Source organism: Pseudochaenichthys georgianus, chromosome 8 (genome assembly GCF_902827115.2).
Source record: "Pseudochaenichthys georgianus chromosome 8, fPseGeo1.2, whole genome shotgun sequence".
Lineage (NCBI taxonomy): Eukaryota > Metazoa > Chordata > Actinopteri > Perciformes > Channichthyidae > Pseudochaenichthys > Pseudochaenichthys georgianus.
The window spans coordinates 19,743,970-19,764,852 of NC_047510.2; the positions used below are offsets into that span (position 1 = coordinate 19,743,970).

The 20,883-nt window shown below is 40.6% G+C and overlaps 1 protein-coding gene and 1 long non-coding RNA gene across 2 annotated transcripts in view; one reads left to right on the forward strand and one right to left on the reverse strand.

Annotated features, from left to right (window-relative positions):
• Nucleotides 1–258: 258 nt before the first annotated feature.
• Nucleotides 259–20,883, forward strand: part of adgrl1a (adhesion G protein-coupled receptor L1a) — a 103,191-nt gene continuing 82,566 nt past the window's right edge. The window contains exon 1 of the mRNA XM_071204032.1: nt 259–960. The gene's annotated coding sequence lies outside the window, so the exon portion shown is untranslated. The remainder of the gene's footprint in view (nt 961–20,883) is intronic.
• On the reverse strand, nt 11,781–12,476 carry LOC139434327 (uncharacterized). Its single transcript, XR_011643686.1, has 3 exons — nt 12,438–12,476; nt 11,988–12,048; nt 11,781–11,863 (listed from the first exon to the last, which is right to left on the reverse strand). It is a non-coding gene; the product is annotated as an uncharacterized lncRNA (long non-coding RNA).

A 20,883-nucleotide genomic window follows, 5' to 3' on the forward strand; every position in this document is an offset into this window, starting at 1 on the left:
GGAAACCTAGAAAATGAGAAAAAACTTAGTGTTATAGAGAGGAAGCAATGTGGGCGGGCTGAAGTGGCACATTTTCCCGCTTTACGTATGGGTTGGTTGTAATGGTCTCGAAACTGTCTCTCGGCCACCAAACTGTGTGTGAAAGGCAATGATGAATGCGCTAGGTTGCATAGGCCTGATGCAGAACTGCAGCGTTTGAAAAATACGGTGTAAATGGTCCTGATGAGAGTGTGCGCTGCTTGCCGACGAAGAGGGAAACTATAGACTAGTGATCCGCTCGGTGCGTCAGGACGCACAACATAACCGCTGATGGCCTGTGTAGACTATCCGACTTTGAACGGGTGATTTCCAACCGTTTAGCTTTTTTGAGACTACAGCAGCACATAAAGGTGAAGAATAGACGACAGTTTGAAAAAGGAAGCGTCCTGCGAGCAGATTCATAGCAGACCTCCAAGAGTCAGATTTATATTACGCAGACGTTTTGCGACGGAGGCACATTTGCTCACATGCTTACCGAAGGACGGACAACACGATAACAACTTTATTTGTGTTATTATTCCACCGCAGTTTGACATTTCCTTGACCACGTAACGCCATAGAAACTCCCATGTTATTACTGTTGTTAAGCAGGACAATGGTGTCGTCGCTTTTATTTATTTTAATGCCCACACAGGCGCATTTTCGCGAGAATCTGCTCTGTCCATGAGGATTTTCCCCTACTGCCTTTATCATATTTGAAGTCGGGAGGATTTTCCCCCTCTCTCATTTTTCGTCGGTTTGTCTTTAAGATAGCAGGCTATTCATTTTTAATTCTTATGCATCCGCACGAAGACGGGACCTGAGAGGAGAAAACGAGTGATAACCAGAGGGGAAGAGAAGGGGAAGGAGGCAAGTGAGGAGGGAAGCGAGAATGAATGAGACACACTGAGGCATCAAGAAAAGGAGATTGGAGGAATCAAGGTAGGAACGAAGCACCGTTTTATATGTTCTTAATACCAAAGCGACACTAATATCATGTAATGTGCACCACGCAGGCTTCCAGCATCAAGCTGCATGAGGTGTTCAGGCATGTAAGCCGATGTATTTATTAATATTTCATGCTTTGACAGATACGGAGTTCGTGTTTACCGTGCGTCAACAGCAGTCGCCTCATATTAAACATGCGTGCTTGATACCCTAAATTAGTTGGATTTGAGAGTAGGGCTCTAGTTTATGGGCCTGTGCATTTCACTGTCGCGTGAACAGTAAATCGTTCGTTTTTCTTGTCCCATAAAAGCAGAGCAGTGGAAGAAATGTTCGGTTTAGTAAATGTGAGCAGGTGACACTGGAACAAAACAGCCGTATGTTGAGGTTGTTAAATAGCCAATAATAAGTGATTCATTTAATTGTTAACCAGAAAAGCTATACAAAAAAGGAGATGTTTTGGGATGTGGACTACACATTTTTACAACAACCCTCTCCATGGTTCTCCTTTTTTTCGATCAGAGTACAAGTTCCTTAAAATACAGAAATAAATAGGTACTTAATTAATTATTCGATAAATAAAAGCATCAGAACGAAATGAACAGCCTTAAAGTGAACTATGCTTTGTAGTCCCCTAGTTGCAGCATTATTCCTGTAACTTACACAATGATTACCTGTAGGCCATGTTCTCTAAAAGTGTCTGTGGAGCCCCAGGAGGAATTCAGGATAGTTTGAGTGTGTCCCCAACAAAATGAGACATGGTTTAAATCCCCTCAACTTTTAATAATTTGAAATCCCAATTTAAAGAATGTGTAGAATTGGCCACCATGATGTCTTAAATAATAAATGTATCACCTCGCAACAGCAAAAAGGCACAGCAAGAAAAATCTTCTCGTATCAATAACCACATTTAATCAAATGTGAGTAATATTTAGGGGTCATATGATCAAAACTGAGGCCCCCTTATATTAATAAGATTCTGAAATAATTCCCAATTTAATAATAGAACATCTAATAAAAGGCATCACATTGTATGATGGATTTTCCCCCCTCATTTTTTCTTTGTATGTTATTATGATAAAATTAAACCAGAGGAGGCAGACAAGAAAGACCCTAAAAAAACTGTTATTTTCTGCTGGTAAGCCTTTTCCTCATTTCACCGGGGCGCATTGTGTTTGTCCTGCCAATTCTTAGGGAAAAATTGGCATGTACTATTCTGAAGGGGCTGAATGAAATTCAAATTCTTCAGGTGGTAAAGCAGCAATATTGCAACTGTCTGATTGCGTTATCTGGGCATTCAAGAAGCCGGACTTGGAATTGGTTTACTGCCAAACACTCTCCCCACACTGTCCCCGGGAAGACAGAAGGATTTATTTCCCCCTTGTCTGTGTGTCACATCACCATCAGAAAAAATATTCTCAGCTTTCAATGGGTGAATAATAGTCATACATTAGCATGGCATTAATGATAGTCAGACTTTTAATAAGTCACTAATCATAATTAGACTCTTTTTACTCTTTTATAGTTTTGGGAGGCTCTGCGATACTCTGGCCAGGATTTGACGAGCATATTATTTAGATGAATGCACTAGTTGTGAAGGAAATACTGTCAACAGAAACCTGAATTATTTGTATTTGTCAACTGAGTTTTTGTACAAATGCACAGACTCATGCTTTAATGTGTATGCAACACACACCAGCACATGCATACACACACAATAGTCGAGTGAGTACTCATGTTTTCTCTGCACTTTTCTTTTTCTCTTCTTCATGCAATATGTATGTCACCCTATAGCTCTTTGACAAGGCTGACTTAATGAATATGTTAATAGCAAATAGGCAGAAACATACTGCTCTGCTATGAATTTCATAAAATGACCTATGATGTTTCACTCCCTCAAGACAGTTAAATGTATTGCATGCTGGTTCAAAGAATAATGTGAGAATAAAATAACCTGATTCAAAAAAAATGCTGAGGGCTTAAGGTGTTACGATAACATTTGACTATGTCTCAGTTTTCCCCTGCATGGTTATTAATATCAGCAAGGGACACTTATTGAATACGACATGTCAATAAAGGATTGTTGATTTTGACACCGCATGGAAATGTGTCCTTAACCTGTGAAGGACACGGACATCTTTGTATTTTCATGCATGCATGGTGTGAAATGGAAATGAGCGTGTTTTTCAGCAATAGCACATTACTGTACAGATGCAATTGTCTTCAGGCTTGAAAAACAACATAATTCAAAAGGGAGAAAATAACTGATTATCTAGACCGCTCTGAGAATTCACCAAACCCACAATTTATGTTTATTTTCAATTTTTGAGAATAGAATAGTCTTCAATTTAATATTTTCTGCCCCAGCTCCAGAGACAATCAAAATGGTGTCCTCTATTGTTACCTTATCTGTTCCGATATATTAAAAAAATAAGAGTTTACGCAAAACCACTGTCGATAACAAAATGAAGAGATTGTCTAATGATCTACTAATTTCAGTCAACTCAATTAAAATTCTGTTGCCCAACCAGGCAAAACGTACATTTAGGGGAAAACATGCTGCTGTTGAATTTTAGTACACACTAAAAAAAGGGATGATGAATGAATATAAACCTGCTTACATTTAGCTAAACTTAACAGCACATAATACGTGTCCATTAGACTTGTTCTCTCATTGTGTTTCCCTTTTGTTTGTCCTGTGAGTAAACTTGAACGCGTAAACACAGTTTTGGCATTTATCCTGTGTGTGTTTGAGAGTCAAGTAGATAAACCATTAAAAAAAATGTGATGCAAAGGTAAGGTTGACACACACCCATATATATGTATCATACCAAGATGGTTGCTTAACACAGTCGTACACTATTACCTGCTGTACATGCTGCCACTGTCTGCCTGTTCAACCTCCAGGAGGGGATCATGGAAGAATCTTAAGTGACAATACAGAACAGGCTACCTCGATGCTGGCACGGCAGTATATTCTGATGATAAACTTAATCTCATCATTGCCTTTTGATGATAAAAAGCTCCCAGATATGATTAGGGATGTCCCGATCACCTTTTTTTGCTCCCGATCCGATTCCGATCATTTGATTTTGACAATTTGCCGATACCGATTTTTCCCGATCCGATCTTTATGCAATGCATTAAGAAAAAAAAGATAACAGATAACGGCTGGTCATCCAATGCGATGAATTCAGCTATCTAGTTATTTGTTTGGCCTTTTCACTGTTCTGGGGCAGTTTCTCTTTCCTTTTAAAAGTCTCTGAAAGTGTCGGTTGTTTCAGTGCCGTTACCTGAGTGGCCGCTGTGTACTCGCCGTGTTGTTGTTGGTGTTTGTTTCTCAGGTAGCGTATTAGATTGGTCGTGTTGAACGTAGCTCTGTTCTTTCCACCACGCGGAACCTCCGCCTTGCAAACATTGCATCTGGCTGTTACACTGCCTTCGCTTTCAATTTTATAATACTTCCAAACTCCTGACATTTTCTCTGTCCCGACTCCCGAGTCACCAGCTGAACGTAGCCTCTCGTTAGCTTACTGCTACTATTAGACACTGCGCCCACTCTGTTGCCAGATTTCAGAGAAATAAGCAACCAGGTCTATGAAAACAAGCCCAAAGAAAGCAACACATACATGATGTTGTGTAATTTTAAACCAAAACTAAGTCCTCAGGATGACTTTAAGACGTGAACATGGTAATTTTTGTTTTGTAACATTAAATAAAAAAAAAATATTTTATATAAAAAAAAAAAAAAAAAAAAATCCCGATCCCCGATTTTTTTCTCCCGATCCCCGATCTTTTCAAAATCACGTGATCGGCTCCGATCCCCGATCACGTGATCGGATCGGGACATCTCTAGATATGATATCTGATTAGGACTAAAGTACAAGCCTTCCAAGCTTCGTTGCCAATTCCCGGCTTCTCGTGGTACATTGTACAGAGGAATTTATTTTGAATAATCACGTTCATAATCCATAATTTCAATAATAATCCATTCAAAACAACGATCTGCAACATTGTATCTGGAACATATTTTTCTTTTCAAAATGTCATTTTGACATTTCACTCAAAATCATGTTGATAACTGGACGACTGGCCCTTTACCACAATAACTTTGGTACTGCATTTGTCCCGCCATCATTTCATATTTGCTGACATTTGAAACAAAATGGATACACTTTGGTTGATACTTTTATCAGAATGGGTTCTAGATTCAAATGTTCTAATATCGTTTCATTTAGGATCCGTGTGCAGAGTGGAGGGATCCCGGGATAGATGTGGCGTGTGTTTCTAATATTTTTTGCTGTTTTCAATGAACTAGTAGCTTTCCCTCTCTGCTTCCCTTCGTATGCAGCACTGTTTACCTGGCAGTTGCAGCTACTGTATGTGGTTGTCACAAGATGACAAGGCTTGTCCTTACAGGAAAGCCATTATGATTATAATGACAGTTATTGTTGATCAGTGTTTTACCACTGCCGACAAAACACAGTGGAAATGGCTTTCTGTTGTTGCACTAGTTATTGAAATAAAAATATCCCTATTATATTTTCTAAGACTTTTTGTAATGTGTTGACTGTTTTCCACTTAAATGCTAGATTACATTTTGGGAGCATGAACAGCCATTAATACATTGGAAAGAGACAGATAATTGATGACAACAGAGAGAAAGAAAATAGAAAAAGGGTGAAGAGTACAGAGTGTAGTAGCAGTTGGGGAGAGCGATTGGTATGAAGCAGAAATTGTCTTTGCTGTGGTGCCGAGTTGCTATAATGTTGGGCAGTGTTCGTCCATTTTGCAGCATTCTGTAACTACATGTCACTGTGATCTCTGCTAAATCTGAAGAAAGACTGAAGGTGAGAGCTTTGAGAAGCCAATCTTATAGGAACCCTACCACACTCTAATTTAATTCAGTTGCTGCCAGCCTTGAGCACATGTAGGCGCCTGCATGGCGAAAATGAGCACGAGCAACTAGAGCACATGAACAGAAAAAAAAATCGATGAGGACTCTTTTTCATAAATGGAGTGGGTGTTAAATTAGCTGGATGGGCCCATGTAGCAACACATTGGATTGAGTGCCTGGTGTATTTGGGTTGTGTCTATCGACTGAAAGACGACTTGGTGCTCAGCAGTGAAAAGACTCACTGACCAATCAGCCTCACCAGCAATTCATTCAGTTTTACACAGATTTGTCAGGGGGAAGGGGACTGTGAATTGGTGTTTAAAAAGTTTGTCACTGCAGTTTTTTTAGCTGTTAATTAAGGTCGGCTTTGATTTCCCTTTTGATCCTGCCTGATTTGTATATTCATGTTGTTAAAAGCAACTTTAAATACACGTTATCAGCTCACTACGTGTTTCCGATTTCATTTCTTAACATGTTTTTAATGAGTGTTCAAGGCCCTGTGTCACGATACTATTTTTAAGGTGCTTGGTAATAGTGATCACAAACCAATATAATGTTTGCCCTGCTTGTTGTCTGGCATTTTGGGAAATCAGAGATGAGAGGGACTTGATCTTTCTGCACCTGTAGCAGTATGAATACTGCTGGTATATGCCATTGGAGATACAGGAAACACAAACACATGTTCATAAGATTTAGTAAAGAAGAACAACTCTATTTTTTGCAGGATTATGACATCTCTCGACACAAATGTTTTGCTACATTTACACACACGGTTACGGAGGATTGGAAGTCAGTGAGTTAGAAAGGAAGCCTCACACACACAAAGAGAACACTGCTGAGAAGGTCATCAGGCCATCTTCGTTAAATCCTTGTCCTCAGGTAATTGGAGTAGCTTTCCAGATCCAATCTGTCCATCTGAAAAAGGAGGAGCACACAGATGAAAGGAAACAGGGATCAATTGACCTAATAGCTTGTCCAATCAATCCTTATGTTTTTCTGATAGCTTGACGCAGGGTGCAGACCAGAGTGGCGGATGAACCCCTCTAATTGGCTCGGCCAAAGCGGGCAGAGTGGGAGTCTGAGTAGTAATGGCAGGAGTAGTCGTCGCCCCTCCTCACACCTGGCACTCTCACTCTTCCAGCGTCAATACTGACACCTTTGTCCTCATTACCTTCAGCTTAGTGCCATGTACAGGCCTTTCATCGGCTGCTCCTGGACTCCCATGTTCCTTCATTACACCTCAGTTTACACGATCCATTTCTCGCTTTTTGTCACTGATCCCTCACACTCAATGACCAATATTGGAGTTACTCAACATCGTCTAGGCTATCAACACATTCAGTCATGCAACAGAATCAGGAAAGACGTGTACATAAACAGCGACTCCGTCTGTGTGTGTTTGTGTGTAGGTGTGTGTCTGGCTGTCTGGCCCTTACAAGCAGTGATGATCACCTGAGACTCACCTGAGTCTTCCACAGAGGACAGATCTGGTGGGTTCGTATTTGTGTCAGCTGTACTCCCCTTGGAGTATCTAGTGGTTCACTGTAGTGAGCATGTTTGTGTTTGTGCGTCTCAGTGTTTGTGCGCACGTGGTTTCCGTGCTGTGAAAGAAGCAACACCAAGAAACAACACTGGCACCAAAGAAAGCTGTTTGTTTGCCCGGCTGCCAATATGGGTGTTGGATGCTGGCAGGTAGCAACAAAAAGAGACGGTAGGGGAGGTAAGGGAGATGAAGCTCCTACACAGAGGTGTCAAAGGGCACGTATATTCATAAACAGCTGCAAAAACACCTAGATGCCAGATGAGACAGAAAGGGGGGAGGTGCACCGTGATGGAAAAAGTCCATAAACACCTAGAGCAAGGAACTTCAGCAGAGAGAGAGAGAGAGAAGATTAATTAAGGATTATAATTATGTTGGGACTTTGCATGTCTCACCTGAGACTGCCCTGTGCCACTCCTCTCCAATCCTCATGCCCTCTGCTCCTCTGCACATATGGACACAAACCACAGGAAAATACAACCCACACTTGTGGTATCAGAGGTTCACCTCTCTGACACTGTGCAGTAAAGTGAAAGAGAGAAACAGTGCATTAACCTTTTTTGCTGCTATTTTTAATCAATCCACCACAACACTGATTTTAGTCTTTGTGTTCACGCTGTAAATGTGCCAAATTAATCGGTGTGCTGCAGTGCTGAGTATAAAAACATGTTTAGTTTTGTAGGTTCGTGACCATACAAACAATTGTTAAAATCCCCAAACATTTAAGGAAATCAGGTTAGTGGCTTAGACATGTTGCTGGCTTTGTGACTCACATAAGCCTAATATTCAAACCTCTTTATTTTCACATCAGAATTCTGGACAAAGACTTATTTTTTGGTGCGCTGCTCATCGTTATCAATCGGATTAGATAATGGCTAGAACTCTATTGTTTATACAGCAGACAGTTTACAAGCAGATTTTTAAGATAATAAAAACCTTATAACAAACTCCCAGAAACCTGCAGGTCCGCTGCAACTCTTACTACTTTTAAATCCAGGCTGAAGACTTTTCTTTTTGTCGCTGCTTTTAATTGAACTATTCATATCTTAGACTGCACTGTAACTTTTATCCATGTACTTTTTCTTTTAATGTTTAATTGAACTATACATATTTTAGACTGCACTGTAACTTTTATCCATGTATTTTTCCTTTTAATGTTTATTTTATTAGCTTTTCTTTTTTATGCTTAATGTCTTTCATTTTTTGTAAAGCACTTTGAATTGCCTTGTGTTGAAAAGTGCTATATAAATAAACTTGCCTTGCCTTATCTTTAGAAGCAACACATCCTCACTCCCAGGTCGGCCTATGTTGACGTTATGTCAAGTCCCCTGTGTCGGCTTTTTCCAACGCAAGGGGGGGGCCCTTAGCGTACATTTTCAACTCTCCGGGATGTCCATAGTCCTCTATAGCTCCCTAAACGTATGTTGTAGACGACTTGAGATCGCGAGCGAATGCTACCCGGAGATCCATTCTCACAGCGTTTATCAACCTTTTTCTTACTCAATATCAAGCCACACTTATTGTTTTTACTTCTTCATTTTAATTGAATAATGTAGGACTTTTGTTGCTGTCAGTTATGGGGAGAGTAAGGGCTCAGAATACTGAAATCTGTATCTGTATCTGTATTAATGGGTTTCTAAACCACACACTGTTATGTACTCAATAATATTATTTATTTGTTTGATTAATAAACACAAGTTGGAGTCCGTCAGGACCGAGGGTCGGAGCAGCTCATAGTAGTTGCTTTAGAGAATATTACACCCGGAAGTAAGTATTCTCTCCGCTTCACTTGACAAACCCCGTGATAGTCCTCAAGCTCTGTGATTGGAGAGTGTGCTCCGAGGGTTACGCCGAGCGTCGAACAGCACTTTGAAATGGGATGGAACCACGGCAGACTGTCCAAACTGGATTTGAACGGGTCCACCCCGTCCCCCCCTCCCCCACCCCGTCCCCAGAACTACACATGCTGGCTATTGTGTGTTTCGCAACATGCTCTCTATCTATGGCACGTCTCTACTGGGAATTGTAGTTTTAAAAGACTTTTTCGTATTTCCCATAATAAGAAGTTGCCAGTATTAAACTGTGTACATCTCTGGAGGTTTAGGGGATAGGAAACACTCAAATAAAAAAAAAACTAATAAATAAATGGGTGAAAATTGCTTGTGCCCATTATGGGCAGCATTAATATATACCCACATGACAGCTAAGGTCAGAAGAGCGTTATTTAACAGCTGGTCTTATGTCTGTGACCCCTCCTGTTGTTCATTGATAAGCCTGAAACATGCACTTGTCAAGGTTCAGAGGCACATTTTCCAAATATGGCAGTAGCCATCGATCATCTTAAGATAAGATATACTTTATTGATCCCAAGTTGGAAACGTTACATCAGCATGTGTAACAGTTGTAAATATGCAGTGGTGTTTATTTGTAAATCATTTAGTATAATCACACAAATTCTGTGTTTTATATTGAATAATTCTGTGTTCTTTATTTATTGAATGTTCAATACCTGACAAGGCCGGAGATGAAAAACTTGGCTCGCAGGTTCCTCAACAGTGCATTACAAGACATTTATCAATATGTGTGTACCTCCTCCACCATTAAACTGTCGTATTCTGCACATTTCTTATACTATCTACATGCATCTTATAAGAGTATAATACATATGTATAATATCAGTTAAAATAAGTGCTTACACATACAGTAGTTAACATTGCAGGAAATCAATATATTAGTACTTTGTCAGGCTTAATATGTATACCCCCAAAGCTTTTTTCTTATTCAAAATAAGACCTTAACCTAAAGTATTCTTTAATGTTTAAATAAAGCCTTATTAGTTTGTCTGTCTGTGTCTCCTATTAATCTAATAATAAAAATAATACATTTCAATAGCGTGCTTTAACCACCAGGTGTCCCTTTCTATCAGCTGTGGTCCGTTATGGTGTAAATATACCAATATACCGATTGGATCAAATATAAAAGTTAGCATTGATGCTGCAAGGAGACATATTGTGTGAAGAGAAATGTAAGATGTTGTTTGATTGCTGATATATTTATGATCCACGTCACATATTCAGTTTCGGCAGCAGTTCTTCCTGTTTGTCTAGAAGTCTTCTCATCAGGGCTCTATAAATAGCGAACTACGGCAGATATGTAATATTTAATGCAGCCGAACTGTGTATTACACTTCCGTTATGTGCTGACCTCCTAAGAGAAAAGCAAGCACACTCGGAATAAAGTATTAATTCCTTTTTTTTATAAATGTTCAATAGGAAGTCCGGTTAACTAAAATGTCCGTGCGCAACAATACCCCAACCCAGCGCCATATAATAGAAGAGTTACGACAACGGAAGTCCAAAAACGGTTATCGTCACGTGGTTCATGTAGACGAGGATCGTTCCCCGGAAGTTCATGGCGGGCAATGTGAATGCATTTATAACAGGAGATAGAACTACGATTTTTGGTAATTATTAGTGAATAAAGGTTTTGATTTGCAATATTTATACAACAAATCGATATGTGTATGTATTTACATCAATATGTTTTAAAAAATAAAATAGAATTTGCTAATATTAAGTGATAATATTAGGATTAGTGTGAACAACTAGTTTACATGTTAGGCTAACAGTGCCTTGGTTAAAGAGCCTGTTGCTGTTTATTTATAGCTTTGAATTCTTTAAAACCAATATTATCTCCTTAAACTTGTATGGTAGTCAGGAGCATCACTTTCTAATGTTAATTGATATATTTAGAGGGAGGGGATCTAAAGTAATGCTTTAAAATTCAGATTAGATTCATTTCTACCATTTTCTTAAATTCATGGTAGTTTCAGTAATCCCATGGTAATTGAGGACACAAGTTATCTAAATGACTAATGTCATCTTTATGGCTTTCAGAAAGGACAGGAGACCGACAGGTGACTATCAAAGGACTAGCAGCAGCAGCAGCAGCAGCAGCAGCAGCAGCAGCATGATGATGATGATGTTAAATGTGTTGTTTTAGGAACATCCATTGCAAATACATGGAATTCAATAAACATTGAATAGCATATCATGCAGTTTGTCGGTGCCTTTTCCTCCGTGTTGTCCTGGTTTGCTGTGCTGCCTCCTAGTCGCCACCATGGTTTGCTGTGCTGCCTGGGGATGCTCAAATCGCTCCGAGAAAGGAGTACGAATGTACGGCTTCCCCACTGACACAGAGCGGAGGAAAAAATGGCTGGCTCAAGTCAGCAGGAGCAATTTCACGACCAACAGCAAAAAAACATGTGATGTAATTATATACAAACACTGCATTTGCACTTGTGCACAAAACGAAAACCACACCATTGGGAAAGCTTAATGTTTTGTTTAATACAAAAAAACAGGGAAAGGCTTGAAAAACACTGAGAGTTGAGACTCAGGGTGCAGGGTGAGGGTCTCAGTGCAGGTATTCAGGCTCCATTGAATCCCCCTCTGGTTCTTGTGCTGAAAGAGGGAGTAACAGACAGGAGAAAGGGTTATACACACCTATATAGCACACCTATTGGATGGGAAATTGCCTTGGGGAGATAACGTGTTTACTTATATAAAACAGTAGTATTAAACTTACCTTGTGTTTTCACTCTCACTTAAGTCCCTCTCCCTTTGCCACCAATCCAGAATCAGCTGAGCTGCAACATTATACAGACAGGTAATAATCAACATAATCACAAGGACACAATATGGCTCTGCTAAAAACACTCACTCTTACACGCACCAAAGTTATATTTATCTAATATTTAACTCCCTCCACCCCCACATACAATCCCGTTTAGAAGCCCCTCTTCTCTAATTCAACATGTTGGACGAAATGACATTAAGAGAACGGAATTTACAATTAAAAGGCTGTTCAACGTGTGCTGCTAACTTGCTTCGGTATCCTAGCTTAATCTGTTATCTGTAAACGTTCCCTAAATCTACTAATTTAGGGATAATCCACTGACATCCTTTAATACACATGTTCATTTGAATCAGATGTACTGATAATATCCGCAATATAAATCTTTAAACTTCTTCTTACCTTTAAAAGTCCGTCACGAACGGTCTATTATGCTGCAACTCTACAGTTCTGCTAGCCTTGGCGCTAACTTCCGGGGAACGATTGAGAGGCTCCACGATCCGCCATTGCTGTAAAAAAGTGGTCCATTGGAGTGAACGGAGATGACGTAACTCTCAGGCTATATGGCTCTGCCCCAACCCATAGATCCGTGGGTGAATAATTTCAATCACCACATTACACACATCCCTTCACATTTAAATTTTAATTTACAGTAAAGTATTTCGTGAGGCCTTCTAAAATGTTTTAAAATATAATTAGGGTTGTACTTGAAGAGTTTGTAAATTATTGCGCAATCACTTAATCGCACAACGGCTCGTCCATTAATACAGATACAGATACAGATTTTAGTATTCTGAGCCCCTACTCTCCCCATAACTGACGGCAACAAAAGTCCTACATTATTCAATTAAAATGAAGAAGTAAAAACAATAAGTGTGGCTTGATATTGAGTAAGAAAAAGGTTGATAAATGCTGTGAGAATGGATCTGCGGTCGTCTACAACATACGTTTAGGGAGCTATAGAGGACTATGGACATCCCGGAGAGTTGAAAATGTACGCTAAGGGCCCCCCCCTTGCGTTGGAAAAAGCCGACACAGGGGACTTGACATAACGTCAACATAGGCCGACCTGGGAGTGAGGATGTGTTGTTAGAAGATAGCCGAAGGGTTTTGAGATTGCATTCCAGCCAATAGGTTCTACCTCTGTTGCTCTCCACACGGACTATTTACCTACATTTAACCAAAGCCAGCTCAAACATGATTGTCCGATACTACTAAGACTAAAAACAAAAAACACAACACGATATATGACTCTTATCCACTTTACGTTGTAGAATCAATGGCAGGGCACCCATCATTGTTGTGTTATCCCTAAATGTTTTACTACAAAAAAACAGGTTACATAAATATTTTAGTCAGTATGCTCTAGAATATTACTATCACGCACATTCTCTATGACCTGTATTACCTGCATATACTAGTGAAAAACAAGATGGAAGAATGATTTCTCTGTCGTCAAATTGTCAGGACATCTTGGACCTCCCTTGGAGATCAGACTACTAAATATGAGATAAATAGAGCATGTGATTCAAGCTAGACCACAGTCTGACTCCGACCCTGCTGTAGAGACGGGCAGTGCTAGCTCTGGGGACAGAGGCAGCAGAGAGAATACGGTGTCAGATTTTCTCCTTAAAAACAGGATTGAGATTGTAATATTCCAATCCATTGAGGGGATAAAGCTGTGGGTTTTTTCAACAGCTAGCATCCAGGTGTACATTTAACAGTATCACTGAGAAGTAAGATGCTGCTAAAAATGATCATGCATGCTCAGCAAATCTTCACTGGCATTTTTGAAGTTTGTTTTGTGTTTGGTTCTAAATAAAACTAGTTCAATGCATCATTTTTGCCATCACAATTTGAAGCATGGCAAAAAAGGGATAATGTTTTCTCAAAACATAATCTTAAATGATAGGCAACATGAAAAGGCTACACGGATGGTGATGTCTGTCAGGATATGAATGCGCTTATAATCCAATACCGATTACTATCACACCATTTGCTCCCATCTTTTAGTGCTATTAGAGTATGAACGTAAACCACATCATATGTCATCTGACCACAAAAGACACTTTCCAGACCACAGCTTAACCTCTGGTCATCTGACAGCCCCAGGACCACACACACACACACACACACACACACACACACACACACACACACACACACACACACACACACACACACACACACACACACACACACACACACACACACACACACACACACACACACACACACACACACACACACACACACACACACACACACACACACACACACACACACACACACACACACACACACACACACACACACACACACACACACACACACACACACACACACACACACACACACACACACACACACACACACACGCATACAACCATAAACTGACCACCAAAAGCAGATGAGAACATGAGGCGTTTAGGGAACAGAAAGAAAAAGGATTTAATTGAGTCTTTGATCATTATAGAATTACCATGTGCCTTCTTGGCACCCTGGTTATTGTTTCATGGATTAATCATTTTCATTCCACAAATTGTGGAATCCACATAGCAAATGAGTGCTGCCTGCATGACATAGATATATGCAGTTGTAGCAAGGGCATTTTAATGTGTTCTTGGCCTCCACGCTGTCCATGCGACTTGATTTATTTGAAAGATTGGTTTTATTGATTTACTGAATTAATGTGAGCCAGTTTAATCAGTGTGCTATGGAACTATGCAGAATTTGACATCTCTGTGAACTCAGATGAATTGAGCGTACAATATTGATCTGGTTACCCACAGTATTTATTCAGCTATTTGTCTTAGAGCTGATTAATTCAGTGTGTACGAAATGATGTAGGTACGGGTTTATGAGGCTGTGTGAGCGTTTGTCTCCCTATCTCTTTGTGTATTTTCGGAACTAGTAATTGCATATGGTATGGACTGCAGATTTCAGCCTTGTATTGAAATAGCAACATTTCAATTTCTACCTTTTCTTTTCTGCACATGCGAAATCATGCTGCCACTGAACGTTATAAAATTACAGATGAAAAGCAGGATAGTACCGTTCAGTATTAATGCACATGCGAACATGCACACATACATAAACACACGGCACATAAACGTACAGTATGGGTATATGTATTCAATTAAATTCAATTCAAAACCTTTATTTATCCAGGTAAAATCCCATTGAGATCAATGATCTCTTTTTCAAGGGAGACCTGCAGCAGTAGGTTCCACAAGAAGACATAAAAACATAAACAACAGAACAACAAAAGGACATCATACAGCAAAATGTACAGGGATTACAATTTACATATTTAACCACATGTACAGGTACCAACAGCATCTTGGTTATTATGTCCAATAACTGCGCTTTGATGTGTGCAGTGTGTGAGGTATCGTTGTGTAACAGCAGTATGCTCTATAATTGCAGGCTGTATAATGTGGGTCTGCAGCAGCGTCCAGCACCGGTGTGATGATTGAGCAGTATCTGTCAAATAGGGCCAGAGGAGGGAGAGTAGTTCTCCAATTAAAGCTAAGGATAGATATGGATGCTTTCTGACAGCTGTCTTATCTGATTCAGCTGTATGTGGAAGAAGAACATTTGTTTGAAGATGTTTGTTTAGGCTCATTATGGATAAAAGCAGAAGCATCACTCAGATCTTTTCCAAATGACTTTGATTTTACACAGTAGAACATCTCAGTATTAATTCTGGCGGCACATATTCTTAAAGACCTTTTGCTGTCCTACCTGTAATACTACAATAGTATTTAAGTACAAAGGTGTACAAATAAATGCCTGGAATTAGGAGATTGTCACTAAAGAAACTGGGGACTTTCTGAAGCCTCTAAGTCTACAGAAGCATCTGTATAGTGTATGCTATTTTAAAACAAGTCTTATACAACCTGATAGATCCAACAATGCAGTGTTATGTTGTTAGTAACTGAAGGGTAAAGTCAGCCATGTTATAATATACTGTACTGCAGAAATGTTGACTCCTACTACGCTACGTGCTTATTTAATCATATAACATGGATAGCAGCTCAGGTCATGATTAACATGCAAGTTCAAATAAATGCAATACTCTGTTCTACCGGCATTTCTGCTGTGCATTATATTACAGTGTACATCATATAGTTAATAAGACAAACGACTTAAGATACTAAAGTGATTATCCTTGGATTTACAAGAGACTTAGATACGGAGGTCTACCCATTTTGTAAGAAATATATTTAAGTTAAATGGATTATGTTTTGTATTGGCGGTGTAGCATTGCAAGAAATATACTTTTGTGGATGCCTGAAATTCTATATACGTAATTAAAGATACACAAGGAAACATTAACCTTCAGAACTGTGCAGCATTTTTACATAATTAATTAGATTATAAATGAATTATAACTACTTCAAAGGTGACATGCATGCCAATAACTTCATTATTACCACATTAAGGCAGTACTCAAATAATTGCAGCAGTCATGTTAACGTGTTAACATGATTATCTCAGTAGAATTGAATCCAGAACGGAAGTAGGGATAACTCAATTGTTTGACTCCAAAATCAACCTTTTGCACTACTCTGGCATACATCTGTATTCTGATTTTGTTTTTGTACAAACACCGACATGGCTAGCGGTGTAAAACAAAGGCAGACAAAGGGGAATGTTGGGCTACAGCGGAGCGTCTTTTATGTTACAACCAACTCTGCAAGTGACAGAGCCTGTGTGACAGGGCTCTGTAAATTCATCATCCCAATAAAACATAGACACACATTCCCTCTGGTTTTTGTTGTTGTTAAAAAAATGTTTTTCTCGGCTACTTTGCATCAAACAAACCATGTAAACACTGGCTACCGAGCAAATCAAGTGTATGCAAATCGTACAATCGCCTTGAGGTGGTAAACAGGTTATAGTGTCTATTCAAACAAACAGTTCCACACAAATCTACTGAATATCTGCAAGACTTCATATCATAAAGCGCTCCCTCACCATAAACTCTTGTTTTTTGGTTTAATATGATCTACATTAACATATTTTCTGTGCCCAGTTCTGTCTGTAACAGTTTATTCTGCCCTCACAGATTGTCAACTAGTCTAAATTATTAAGTGACTTCAGCCCACATAAATACCTGTTTGCTTACCTACCATTTGCCATTACAGACTCACCCACATGTGCTCACTAGTTCTCCCAATATGTGCCTGTTTACACTCTTTTGCCCCTGTACATGCTTCTGTGTGGACTCCCCTTCGTCTGTGAGTGTACTAACGTTTGCCCTACACTCACCTTCTTTCCTGCTCGTGTGCCCCCCTCACTCACCCTCCGATGCTAGCAGATATGGATGGAAATACAAATGACCTCTGATGAACCGAGATATTGAGCTGTTTTAAAGCTGCAGGCTTTAGACAATATCCCTTCCTTGCTCTGACGTGCTGCAGAAGGATGGGGCCCGTGTTTCTCACTACATGGGGATTTATGACCCCCGTCCCCAGCAGCTATCTCCCCCTCTACTTGCACTTCTCCCACTGGCTGGAATTAGCAGGCGAGGAAAACAAACAAATTACAAGGAAACAAACACGCCAGTTAATAAGCATGTGGTGACATAAAGAGAACGTTTTCAGCTGGATGCAGACTGAGAGAGGGGGAGGGGAGGAAGCTAAAAATACACCGGAGACTGCTTTGGATATTGTAACTACGCAAGGAATACAACTTGAAGTGGTTACCTGTTATAAATACCTGGGTATCTGGCTTGATGATTGTCTCACTTTTAAATTTCATGTAAATAACCTGCTTAAAAAGCTGAGGGTTAGGCTAGGTTTCTTTTACAGGAACAAGTGCTGTTTCTCGCTTGAGGCCAGGAAAAGGCTCGTCACTGTGACCTTTTTACCTGTGCTGGACTATGGGGATCTGATGTATATGAATGCACCTGCCAATTACCTGAGCAAGTTAGATGCTGCGTATCACAGTGCACTGAGATTTTTGACAAAGCACTTACGCATCACTGAACACTGTATACCAAGGCGGTTATGCCATCACTTACTGTACGGAGGCTCAGTCACTGGTACTTTTTCATTTACAAAGCCGTGTTGGATAAACTACCATCTTATATCTGCTCCCTGATCTCTCTGCGAATTGAAAGTACTTATTGCCTGAGATCGCATGCTGTGGGAAGAAAGCGTTTAGATGTGCAGCTCCTCTAACTTGGAACAGTCTGCAAAAAGAATGGAAAATTACCAAGCTAGTACCGCTACATGTTTTTAAAGCTCCGTTGGATGCTACAAAATCAGATGCTGTTGGTACCTGTACATGTGGTTAAATATGTAAATTGTAATCCCTGTACATGTTGCTGTTTGATGTCCTTTTGTTGTTCTGTTGTTTATGTTGTTATGTCTTCTTGTGGAACCTACTGCTGCAGGTCTCCCACTGGTATTTTACCTGGATAAATAAAGGTTTTGAATCCTTGAATCTTCTCTCCCTCACCTCTGTCTTCTGTTTTTACATTTCCCCCTCATTTCCTCCTGCGACTCTGTCCCCTCCACCCTCTGGAACTCGCCGGTGGGGCTTTCCGAAAGAGATCATCTCTGAGCATGGGCAGTATGAGACAGATGGGCGGATGATGGATCTGACGTGATAGACAGCAGGGTGATGGATGGCTGGCTGGCTGATAGGGGATTAATGCAGTGCTGAGGCCGCTGCAGCACAGTGGATGGCTTAGTGATAGATAGATAAAACTGACGAGCAGATAAACAAGAGACTGCTAATCCCCGCCCTCTTGATGGACAGAAAATCAAAGTGAGGGAAAAGAACCACCAAATGAGAGGTGGACCTTTTTATATTTCCATCATAGGGTGTAGAGCTTTAATGGAAGGACGCAAGGTGAGAGGAGGTAGGGGCCTAAGGAGAGTTAATGAGGAGCATCGGGTTGTAAGTACTGTCCTAGCATGGGTCAGTGATAGCACATGTCTGTCAAGCCAGGCTCGATGCTGGATATATTGGACGAGGGCGGGAGTTTTGGTGATATGGCGTAGAGGGCGACTGCGATAGCTCGTGATGTGCCATTTTAAGTGACGGGGAACAGTCTGACTGCAAAGGAGAGATTGGGCATAGCGGTAAATTGGTCGTAGTGGGAGGTGATGGGATGATTGGACAGCAGAGAGTGTGCTGGTTGGGGATTGAAGATAGGAGTGCTTGTTATGTCTGTTTTTTAATGCACTTCCCTCAGTGCCACAGCTTAACCTTTCATGTAATGTAAGTAAATAAAGGGTTTTGAGTCTCTATTTTTATGCAATTCTGCAAACTGCCGGATTGGAAAGGCCTGTCATGATGAGAAAAAAAAAGTCTGGGGAGTTGAGGACAGGCCCAGGGAGAGCTCCTCTGGAATAGGCAGCAAGCGGCCTCTTCCTGCATTATTATCGAACGCTAAGCTTTNGTCTCTGTTCACCGTTTCAGGGGACCCCAGGGGTTCTGGCATCGATCCGGTGTGCTCAGAATGCACTTCGGTGTCACCTATTTAAACACAGTGAGCCGCTAGCCAACAGAGACAAGCCTTTATTTATCAAGCCTCTGATTTTGGCTGCACGGATGACAACCTGATTAGCACTTAAAGGAGCTCTTAAATCTTTTATTGGAATGGGTAGAGGCTATCTATACAGAGAGGGAGACAGGAGTTCCAGCTTGGGAGAGTTATGGAGGATGAACAGTGGGGCAAGGTGAGGGACCGTATCATCCAGGGGGTTAATGAAGAGGAGGGACAGATTGGATGTGCATTGTGTTATGGATATAGTGCGAGAGAAAGACAGTGAGAGAAAAAGTGTGTGACCGGGAACAATGGGTGAGAAGAAGAAGGATGGAGTGGGCGATAGCAAGAGCGAGCATGTGACTGAGAAGTAGTGGCAGAGATCGGGGGACCAGATGAGGGCACAAGTGGCTGTGACAATGAATGAATGTCGAATGAGTGGGTGAGAATATTGTGATCAAGTGACAGCCTGAGCAAATGAACAAATTGCTGAACAAACAATGGAGTGATAGCTGTGTGTTTGTGTATGTTTCTGGAGACTGCGGGGGCGTTGGTGCGGGTCTGCGCGTGCCGGCAAGTGAATGAGTGAGGCTTGATGGAAGAGACTAAGTGAGCGAGTAATGGGGGTTAGTGATGGGTATGTTGACAGAAAGTGTCAGCTTTAACCACACTGACCCGCGTTTACAGGCTGCATGCACAAGTGGCTGAATTTGAGTGCCAGCTTGGACGTGAACCGACTGTAAAATTGGATGTGAATTTCGAGTTGGATGTGAAATGAATGCAAATGTGTAAAGTAGGTGGATGGTGTTTGCGTATCTATCGATGTGTCAGTCTCCCGTCAGTTCTACATCATTTGAGATGAGTTCTGGACATGAGCAGCTTTCAGTGTCTTGGCTCATAAATATAGCTTTAGTTGAATGCCTCATCCTGTGTAATATAGCGAGTGGGATCGCGCTGTATTTGTTCTTCTTCCAGGGAGCATCCTCCATGAGGCCTTTTGTCTTCATTGCGCTACCAAAATAAAGGTTTGCATATTTAGTTCCGATTTAATTATATTAAAGAATCCCAAATTCCCTGGCACGCTGTACGCAGGAACCATTTTGTTTCGTGTAACAGATGAGTATATTTACTCTCGAAGGGAGAGGAACGCTAAGTGATACCAGTGCTCGATTAGAGAGAGGCTGTTACTAGAGAGCGGCAACATCATTTATTCTTGTTCTCTTTCTCTTGGGATGCCAATGGCGATTCACTTTCAACGCCAAATAATGTGTATACGTTTGTGTGTGACACTGGCGGTATGTTGATTTACAGTTGGGATGAGGCTATTGTCTGTGTTGAAGC